Here is an 11,212-nt window from a genome sequence, read left to right as displayed (position 1 = left end):
AACCACACCCAGCTTCTTACGTGGGCGCTAGAGATTTTAACTCAGGGCTTCAATGTAAGCACTCTTACCCACCGAGCCATCTCCCCAGCCCATGTCCCACCATCCCCTCTCATTGATACATCTCTATGTCTGCATTCTGGAGTAGCACAAATGAAGCCAATCTCTTAGAAGACCTTCAGAACAATTCTCGCCCTACTCAGGATCTGAGATCCTTACCTAGTGTCCCTTTCATGTTTCCATCTCCCAGACAAACTGATCACTTCCTACATTTTATTTCCACACCAAAAGTCTTAATTAAATGTGCTTGACAGAGTGAAGCCCACACGAATTGTCCCAATACTGCCTCCTTCCAAGTGATGACACTGTCAATCAAACCCTCATAAATTACTTAATGAGCATAATGTTGGTGCCAGGTCATTTCACGGCACAAAAAAAAACACAGCTCTGAGTTACAGAGACAGAGTTCTTGCTTTCATAGATGGGGTTATAGTCCAAGAGTACTTGCTTACACTGAGCGAGACAATTGCTAATCGTGGGACTAATAGTCTTATATACGTATGTCGTTTTAAGAACAGGATTCAAGAGGCTTTGTGTGCTCCGATCATACGACAACCTTGTTAGGCAAATAGGATGGGAAATATTTAGATAATTAAGCCCATTTTGCAAATGAGGAAATCGAGACTTATTTTAGTGGTAACACAGTCAGGAAGCTCATGAGATTCACAACCCTCTAACACCGACATTCTGTTCATAGTGCCTGGCTGCACACATTAGCATTAACGAGATTGCTGGTAGCTTCTGCCTGTTTCCCAAGCCAGCTCTAGCTCGGTTGTTAGCGGTATTGTCTGCAGTTTTTAGCATATGTATGCATCCACAGATTTATGTGGTGCCTATGGTGGTTTGGAAAACACATCTTGCATCTTGCTGTCATCATTAGCCTTGGACATCAGACCTTGCTCCTGGGAAGCAGGAATGGGCTGGCCAGCATCAGGAGACACCATTGTATAGTGGGGCTGGTTTCCCCATCAAGATGTACAGGGGAGACATCCGGGAGGTCAAGTGGCCCCACAATTAATAGCCAGGATTTCACAGAGATGACGTGGTCAGGCACAGGCAGGGAGTCCCAGCAGGGGGTGGATCACAGGGCAAAGCTGTGGGGAAGCTACCACACTGGACCAGCGGTCACAGGAGATTCGGGAAATGAGCAGAATTAAGCTCCCAGCAGTTGAGGAGATGGTGGTGTTTGGAAGGCTGCTAAATGGAGTGGGGGGGGCCTCAACTCTGTGGGCTGAGCAACAACCCAGATGTTCTGCCCTTGCTGGCACCCTTGGCCCTTTCTTCCTCCTTTCATGAAGGGACAGGCAGGAAAAAGAGCGCACCCATCTTCCTCTCATTGTTCATTTTCAGAGACCTTGTACACAGAGCATGCTTCATTCATTCTCCAATCAGCTCTTGGACCATCTGCTATGTAATGTCTGTGCCACACGTGGGTGCGGATCTTTAGTAATCCCTCACGTCTCAGGTTTGGTCCCATCACCTAGACTAGGACAACCAGAACAGCTCGGGGATGCCCTTGAGTTGCCTGTGGCTCTGTTAAACTCATTAGATAAAAGGGGAAAGGTAGCAGGAAGTGGGAACTACCTAGATAAACATCCACAACGAAAAGAAACTCCCCGAGGGAGAGGAGGACTGTATTAGTTACTTTCCTCACAGCTACCTGACAGGGCTACTCTACGAAGGGAGGGTTTCCCCTGACTCACAGTTCAAGAGGGGTGTGAAAGTCATGGTGGGGGGAGGGGGGCTTGAGGCACGCCACAGCCAGGAAACAGAGAGAAGTGTGGGTGCTCAGCTCCTCTGCTTTTATTCAGTACAAAACCCCAGCCCATAGAATGATGTGATTTGGGATGTCCTTCTGTGTCTGTGCTGCTTTTATTGGATAATGAATAAAGCTGTTTTGGCCAGTGGCTTAGCAGAGAGGAGACAGGTGAAAAATCCAAACAGAGATAAAGAGAGAGAGTGGGTGAAGTCAGGGAGACATCATGTAGCTACCAAAGGAGAAGGACACAGTGGAACCTTAAGATCCTTACCAGTAGGCCACAGCCTCATGACAATACACAGACTGATAGAAACAGGTTAATATAAGATGTAAGAGCTAGTTAGGAATGTGCTAGAGTAATTAGCCAAGCAGCTTTATTCATCAACCAATAAAGCAACACATATACATATCCTTTGGCGTTCCATTTCTCAGCTCACAGTGTTTTCAATATATTCATTTGTTCCTCGTGGTGACTGTGAACCACCTGGCTTCTCCACTGAAGATGTGTCTCGGCAGAGTGGAGGGGTCCCAGTGGCTTCTGCCAGACTAATCTGCAAGCCCAGGGTGTCTGACATGGCTGCTTAGACTCTTCTTCTGCTTGATCTTGAGCTATCCCATCGCTCCCTTTGTACAAAATTCTATTAACTCGACTCCCGCCTCTAGCTCACAGGTATCCCCGTCTGTGTGAGAGTGGACGGGTTTCCTTTTTACCTTCTCTCTCAGTTATTTGCCATTGCTGTGACCAAACACCTGAGGGAGTTGACTTGAGAGAGGAAAGACTGACTTTGGCTCGTGTTTTCAGAAGTTTCAGGGTTGGTCATTTGGTTTTGTTGTTCCTGAGCCGTGAAGTAGAGCATCACAGGCGGAACGGTGTGATAAACATTCAGCTTTACACTGCTGGGGGAGAGGAAGGGGGAAGGAAGGAGGGAAGGAAGGGGAAGAGAGCAAAGGGAGAGAAAGAGTCCAGAGCATGTCTTTAGTGACCCACTTCCTCTGAGGAGAGCCCCCATCCTAAAGGTTCCATCACATCCCAGGTGTCCAACAAATTATAAACCCATCTGTGGACTGATCCAGTGATGATGTCAGGGCCTGCATGATGTCATCCCTTCCCCAAAGCCACCAACTGAGGGGCAGTCTTGGTCTAAACCATAACCCAACCTTGGGGTCCCTTTCTTGCCACACCCCACAACTCAATATTGGGTTGCATTTGTGTTTGTTGACCCAGAAAGAGCTTAGCTCAGACTCGGAGCTTTCCTTTCACTGTCTGATGAGACCAATATCCACGAAGAAGAAATTCAACAAGAGTCAAACTAAAGAATTATGCTCATAAGGCAGGAGGGTCTTTCTGCCATGTCTCCGAACAGGAAAATCAATTCAACAAATATTTATTGGCACTTACTCTGTTTGAGGCATGGTCTGTATATTAAAAAGAAAGATGGTGTGGCCTTGAGGTAGTGGGAAAAAATAAAAAGGCATTCAACTGATTTGTAAACGTCTAGGCAAAGTGCAGGAGCTATGTGGGGAAAGAACCAACTCCCACCACCTTGTCCAAGCAGACTAACATCTCTCTATTTATTCCTCATGGAGTCTCAGAACAGCTAGGAGGATATGTCATCCTTCTGGATAGCTGTATGGGTATGATTTCTCTTCCAGAAGTCAAACAATGAGTGTCAAGACATGACATTACATCTAAGGCAATGAGTTAGAGCAAGCCACTGGGAGAAAAGGTGCCCTAGGGCAGGAGTGAAGCAGCATCTTTGGAGTCAAAGCCCTAAGGTCAAGCCTGGGAAAGTTTCATCTACACTGTCCTCCTTGGTCTCCTTCCCCCCTTGAGAGCCAGGGATAAAACAACGTTCCTGCTGGAGTATCACAGAGTCACAGAAAAGTGAGAGCCTAAATCCCTAAATTTCCCAGCAAAGGGCACCCAGCACCAGATGCGTGCAATGACATTTGCCACTGTCAGTGAGTGACAATCTGTCAGCCAATCTTCAGGCAGCTGTCCCTCCCAGAACCCTCCCGCTGGGTGTTCAGTTCTCCAATAACCTCCCCTTGTGGTGGCCACTTCCGCCTCTCGAGACCTGGGACCTGTGGAATTGTTACTATGTGGGACTCTGATACAAGAGGAAGAGTTCCTGGGGCGTAGGAAGCACACTGAACTTTTGAAACTTATGGAAAGAAATACAAGCTCAATGTATAAAATTCAAACCACACAGAAACAGGAGCAGTAAAAGCTTTAGGGCCTTTCTTCACCCTCCCTCAGAGGCATTGACCAGTAAGGACTTCCAAGCGTTTATGGTTCATTTATGTTAATCAGGGTGGTGGGGTTAGCCCAATGTGGACTCTGAAAAGACTCTCTCTGGCTTTAGGAAGGAACCTGAATTGTGGAAGATGGTCCTGAAGTGAACAGGAAGTGCCCTGGCCAAGGTGGAAAGGAAGGGCAGCTGAGGCAATGCCGTGGCAAAGGGAGCGCGGCCCCAGCGGGCAGACTCAGTGTACTTTAGGGCGGTGGGACCAGTGAATAATTGACGAGTGATTCACTGCCCCATGTGTGAGGCCACCTTCTGAGTCCTGGGCTCCTCTGGTGTCCACAGGTTCCCTGGCAACGATCAGAAAACCAGAAACCTTTAAAAATAGAGCCAGCTTCCCATCACCTGCCGTCTAAACACGTCCCTGGCTGGCAGAGCAGGACAGCCCAGGGAGTGGCCCCCAGACACACAGGAGGCGCCGCCTTCGAAATCCCTATTTTTAAACCCTGAGCACTTACTAGAAAGTGTCCGTCCCTCCAGCTTACGCAGATGCTTATTTCTTGATGGGTTCCGATCTGTGAGTGGAATTGGAAGTGGTTCCGTATTTGGGAGCAGAACCAGCTCCCAGCACCTTTTCAATCGCCCCAGATTTATCCCTGGGGTGCAAACCTATTTGCAGATTTCTTTCGCTTGCCACTTGTGTTTAAATTGCAGAGCCGTCCCTATACATAGCCAGGGAAGCGGCTGACTGAAAATAGCTACTTTCAGAAACAGAGCAATTTGGAATACGCAAAAATAGCCCTCTGTGGTGACTTGAGTGTCTCATTTTCCATATTGATTTCCGCACCCCCTTGAGTGTGGTTTTCTGGAACTGTGTGTGCGGGCAGGTGTCGCCGCACCCTTGTGTATTTCCTGATGGCAAATACAATGTTGTTCTCGTCACGTGTGTCTAGAAAGCTGAAATAAATCCAGGAAATAAATAGGGGTTTGGATGTGACCAATAAGATTGTAGGTTTGGCATGATCACCCCTAATCTGAAAAGCTTGGGAGCAGAGTTCTTCGGATTTTCAGTTTTTAAAAACAGATTTAAAAAAATCTTTGCTTACTCATGATGAGACAACTTAAGGGTTGGAACTCAAATCTGAACATGACATTCGCTTGTGTTTCATATACACATCATGAACACAATCGGAAAGTAACTTTATATGGCATTTTTAACGAGCCTGTGTTCTTGGTGCCAGCCTGGCACATGAGATTAGATGTAGAACTTTCCACTTGTGGGATCACACAGTATCTCAAAAAGTTTCAGAGCTGGGTTATTTGGGAGTTTGGGCCTAGAGATGGTCAATCTATGTCAGTCACGTGACCACTTGCGAGTGTCATAAGGTACTTCAGGCTAAGCTCTGTCCCTCTATAAAATGTCATTCTCACCACCAAACGCTGCCTTACCTTACCTTCTGCTTTGGTGACGCCACTCAAATGGCCTTCAGAAATTAGTGTCAAGACTTAGGAACAGTGTTTTTCAATCAGGTCACACCTCAGACCTGGACATGTGTAATAAGAAAAGCTGCTTGTGCCCTTGGGAAGCCCTGTGGCTTTAGAGTCACGGTCACAGACACTTGACACTGTGGGACACGGGTGTGTCAGAACACTCAAAATGCACGTGTTCGAGACCCCCAGCACCAGGAGTCCAGACTAGAAAGCCCAGCAAGACCCCAGCGAAGACTCCCCTATCCCTTGTCATTCACTAGGAGATGTTTGTTTGCCACAGGCTGGGGAAGGTATGTTTTAAAAGCCATATCAATAACAGACAAGAAGGTCAGATCTCAAGTAGTTTATGTTGAGTCAAGCCAATCCCAAACCATGTGCACAGTATGTCACCCCTTATAAAGGTTCTGGAATCTGCAGCCTAATGGGTCAGGACAAATATCTGAGGAGTGTGTGCAGGCGGATGAGAAGGCGGGAGGAGGGATCGTTTGTGGGTGATGGATCTCTTCATTATTGTGACTATGACAATGTTTCACAGTTGTGTTCCAATGCAGAGACTCATTCAGTTGAAGTCATCAGTGTGTGCAGTACACTGCCGGCTAGGCCAGGGATGTCAAAAAACCCAAGGCAGGCCAGCAATGCTTCAAAAGAATTGGGCGGGGAGTTCTACCCCTGCGCCACGGTACAGCATCAGGCAGCAATTACAGTTCATCTTCACACTGGGCCAGCCAGGCTAGCCCGGCACTTGTGTTAACTCATTCAGACCTCATAAACCCTGGGGAGGAGGGGTGTAGACCAGGTAAGACGCTTGCTCACAGCCCCTCAACATGACTCCTCAGCCCGAGCTCTTAAATGCAGAAAGGCACTTAGACCTGGATCTGTCACTAAATGGCCATGTCATTGAGTTGAGTGGGTCTTTTTAGTGGCTGGACACCTTCAAGCAATGCCTCATAAGACTTTCTTTTTCAGGGTCACCAAATTTGTTCCCCCAAATTAACCAAAGCTTACATAGGTTCAAAAGTATAAGTTTCCTGGTGTCACTTAATTATAAAGTAGCAATTTGAATTTCACAGTCCCTGGAAACGGTAGTGATTCCCCAGAGGCACACTGTTACAGGGTACTGGGTCACTCGTGCCCAGGCAGCCTCACTCCTCTCAGGGAGGCCTGGAGCCACCTTTCTGGGGGCAGCCAAGGTCACAGTCTGTCTGTGAGGTCAGCGCAGTTCTGAGCTTACAGGCAGAACCTACTCCTGCCTCTCTAGAGAACGGCAGAATGGCAGAGTCCTTCACTAGACCCACATGTCCTTTCTGGGGAGATATGGATGCTACCCTTCCTCTTAATGGACCAGGCGCTTGTGCTCCCCACATCCTATAAGTCTCCCCAAATCCCTTCTTCCCCAAGTCAGAAGGAAAAGAGTTTTCTGTGAATTTCCCCTCTGATACTAAAAATATACCCCTTAGATCCCACGGGGGTCACATATCAGATGTCCTGCACACCAGATATTTACATTATGATTTTTTTTTTTTGAGACAGGGTTTCTCTGTGGCTTTGGAGACTGTCCTGGAACTAGCTCTGTAGACCAGGCTGGTCTCAAACTCACAGAGATCCATCTGCCTCTGCCTCCTGAGTGCTGGGATTAAAGACATGCGCCACCACCGCCCGGCATTACATTATGATTTATAACAGTAGCAAAATTACAGTTATGAAGTAGCAACTAAATAATTTTACGGTTGGGGGTCCCCACAGTATGAGGAACTGTATTAAAGAGTCACAACATTAGGAAGGTTGAGAACCACTGCCTTAGAATAACATGATGACCTTGAGTCAGGCCCTTCACTGCTCTAGTTTCTTCAAGTAACAAGAATAACCATTAGTAAGTAACACTGGGCAAACTCCAACACCCAGAGCCTGGCACATCCTTCCCAGGACAGCTCTGCTCCCTTCATTGCTGTCGTTGCAGGCCGCTGTTTACAGAGAGCCTTAGAGGTGTTCTCTTTGCACCATGATATAGAAGGAGACTCAGCGTTAGGAAAGGTGAGCGTGCAGCTGGAGGCTGAGGAGCAGAGGTCCCTCCCTCCTGCCTGGTGCTTTGTCATCATTTGATGAGAAGTCTGGAACATCCTCCACAAAAGACTCCAAGTCATTTCTAAGTCTCCTGTTTACTCAGGATGGTGGTAGAGGAAGAAGGCCATGGGTAGACGGAACCTCTCTGCTACCCTGCCCTGCTGACAAGGATAAGGGAGTACAGGCCAGCAGGAGCAACCAGCAGCTGCATTGCCTCCTGCTGGCAAGTTCACCAACTCCTAAATCTTGAGCCAGGAGTCCACGGACTCCTGCAGAAGGGGTTAACTCACTTCCTAAAGTACCTGCTGTGGGAGAAGATGCAGACTTGTGGTCAGAACTCCACAGATCTTAGGTTATGTGGAAAAGCATCCCAGCAATGCCTTGTCAACAGCAGTACTGAAGGACTCTGTGGTTGATTTAGAGGGCTACTGTGTAGACAAGACCAACCACACACACACACACACACACACACAGAGAGAGAGAGAGAGAGCAATGCCAAGACTATAACTTCTGATTCCTTATTTACTGCTGCAAAATCCCAGACTTTATCTAGGAATGTCGTGGTCTAGTGGCGGGGCCATTTTTCAGGGACAGAATATTGAATTGACTTTGCCTTCAGAATCAAAAGAAGGGGACAGACACTGGCTAGTGTTTGTTCATTGTCAGTATCTTAACAGTGCTAGCTCTTGGTGCAAGAAGTGGGAAGTCAGTTGGTTCTAAAGAGAGAGCAAAGGAGGGATGGTGGTCCCAGCACTCGGAAGGCAGAGAGAGCTGGGAGTTCGAGGCCAGCTTGGCCTATAGAGTGAGTTCCAGGACAGGCTACAAGTCTACAGAGGAACCCTGTCTCAAAAAAAACAAGAGAGAGAGAAAGAGAGAGAGAAGCATCTGAAGGCTGTGGGTTTGTGTAATTGCTATGGCATGAGTGTCCCTCAAAGAGCTGATGTCGAAATCTGGTGCCCATTGTCAATATCAAGAGATGACAATAGAACGAGATCAAGAGGTAATTGACTCATCCGTGGACCAATGAGTTAAGGGGTTGTCCCCAGAGGGGGTCTTTTGACTTACATGCCTTGCAGAACTGGAGACATTGCAGAGTCCCCATCAAAAAGACCTTTACAAGATGCAGCTGTTCAAAGCCCTTCCCTCCATAAATTAAGTAAACCTTATTTTTTGTAAACTTTCCAGTCTGTGGTATTTGGTTATAGAAATAACAAACATGACTTAAGGCACTTAGAGTGTATTATTTTTTTCCAAGAAAAATTATACAGGCGTCAAGCTCCACAAACACTAGCTCTGTCCTGTCCTCATTCTCTCCACAGACCGGCTCCTGCTGACCCTACCAAAATACTGCAGGGCCACAGATAGTCGGGGTCTACAGGTGGTGCCACTGCCCACTGTAACCACTGGAATCACCATTCTCCATTCAGCCCTCGGTCACAAGTGTTGTTGGCAACCAATGCCTTAGCTGCCCCACTCGGTGCCTTCAGGAGTTAAGGTGAGAGGGTTGAATGAGACTGGTTCCCAAAAACAAGGCTCTAAACTGTGTTCATACAGAAGAGAGTAAGACGGAAGGACCCCGAAGAAGACAATCAAGTCCCCAAACGCTCTCCCTTCCACCCATCCTCTTCCTTTAGCTGTGGTGGCTGATGCCTTAAAGGCCACGAGCCCAAACAGGTGACATGTGGCCAGAGCGCGGGAAGTTGTAGTGAGACGCGATGGGAGTAGCAAGATCAGGTCTTCAAGTCAATTGACTTAGACCATTTGTTTCGGAAGATGAGATAAGTTAAAAACACTGCTGGGGAATGCTGACAAGATGGTTCAGCAGGTAAAGATGCTTGCTGCCAAGCCTGTGGCCTGAGTTCAAACCTTGGCACCCATGTGGTAGAAGGAGAGAACCAACTCCACAGTTTGTCCTCTGACCACACCCCTTCCATGTACCAGGCCACTCCAGTGCCCCCACACATGCACACTCATACACAAAATACATAAATAAAGAATAATAGAAAATAAAGGAATATTTGGTTTGGAGGCAGATTGTTTTCACTGCTGGAGAGGTATGCCAGGTGCTTTCCTTGTTGTTATAACAAAATGCCTGGCAACAGCAAGGTAAGAAAGAAAAGGTTTGTTTCAGTCAGCCTGATGATATAATCCCTTATGACAGAAAGCATGGTGGTGGGGATATGAGGCAGTTGGTCGTCAGTGTTTAGGGTTGCACAGGCCAGTCAAAGAAAGGTCACGCCACAATGTCATTCAGGTTCTATGGCAGTGGGGAGGCACAGTGTCAAGGAACGGACCCCCGAGCAGCTGTGCAGAAGGGTGTTTATTGATCGTTACATAAAGGTTGTTTGTTTGGATAAAAGAAGTTCCTCACATGTGCCTTCTGAAGGAAATCACTGCACCCCACAACTTCAGTCCTCACTGTGTACCGTTTGCAACACCCAATAAAACAAGATGCTCCAGGTGTGCCAGGGCCTTCTTCTAATCAAAGCCATGAAATGAATGGGAAACCCCTTCAGAAACACAACTCTATAAAGCATAGAAAACAATCACTGTTCTCTATCAGCTCTAAATACCTCCAACAAACAGCCATTGCCTCCTAATGTTACCCCGGATACAGGGAAAAACAACTATTTCACCCTAATGTTTACCCAGATACAGTGCCTCTACTAGATCCCCCCCATCAGCTGGTCGCACGGTGTCTGTAGTAAGGAAACACCAAGAATTAACTGAACGCCGAGGCTCGGTTTTTTCTCTTTTTTCATCATTTAACTCAGTCCAGGGCCCCCACTCAAAAAACAGTGTTACCCACATCCAGGGTGCACCTTCCCCCCTGAGTTAAACCTCTCCAGAAATGCCTTCAGAGATGGGCCCAGAGGTGTGTCTCCTAGGTGATTCCAAATCCAGCCAGATCGGCAATGGAGATTGACGACCGCAGACGGGGATGAAAAAGAAAATCCAGAGGTGATGGAAAATGATCAGAAATGTGCAGTGAACTTGTGAGCAAATACATGGATGAAGATACATAAGCGTGTGTGCTTGCTCGAATGTGCATGTGTGTGTGCGTGCACACACACACAAACATATACAGTGAGTTACAAATATGAACATCCATGCATGCACACATGTGATCCTAACTTCATCAGCCGAGAGAGCTTAGGCAGGAACAGCAGCACAGAGGTTGTTTCCTAGGCGCCTCCCTCCACTACAGGAACTGGAGCTGTGTAGAAATGGCTGATTCCCAAGCAGAGCAAAGATAAAGAAAGCGTGAAACACCTTGTTCCAGAAAACTCTTCAATGGTCTTTCTGTCCGAGGGGATACAGACCTGTTAAAAAGATACCCGAGGCAGCCTGAAGGGTCTCTGAGGCAAAGTCAGGACAGCTCGGAGCCAGGACAACTAGTGACGTTAGCAGATTGTGACCATTGTGTGTACTGTGTGGGCTGACAGGGAGGGAGGCGGCGGGTAGGTGAGTCAGGAGAGCCAGCTCCTGGTGAAACAAATAAATAAATAAACATAGAAGGGATGGGAAACCGGCCGTTGGCACTTAGAAACTATTGCAGGGGTTGTGGACACAGACAACGAGGGAACACTCAGTAGCT

This window comes from Microtus pennsylvanicus, chromosome 5 (genome assembly GCF_037038515.1).
Source record: "Microtus pennsylvanicus isolate mMicPen1 chromosome 5, mMicPen1.hap1, whole genome shotgun sequence".
Lineage (NCBI taxonomy): Eukaryota > Metazoa > Chordata > Mammalia > Rodentia > Cricetidae > Microtus > Microtus pennsylvanicus.
Note: the sequence above shows the minus strand (reverse complement) of the source record.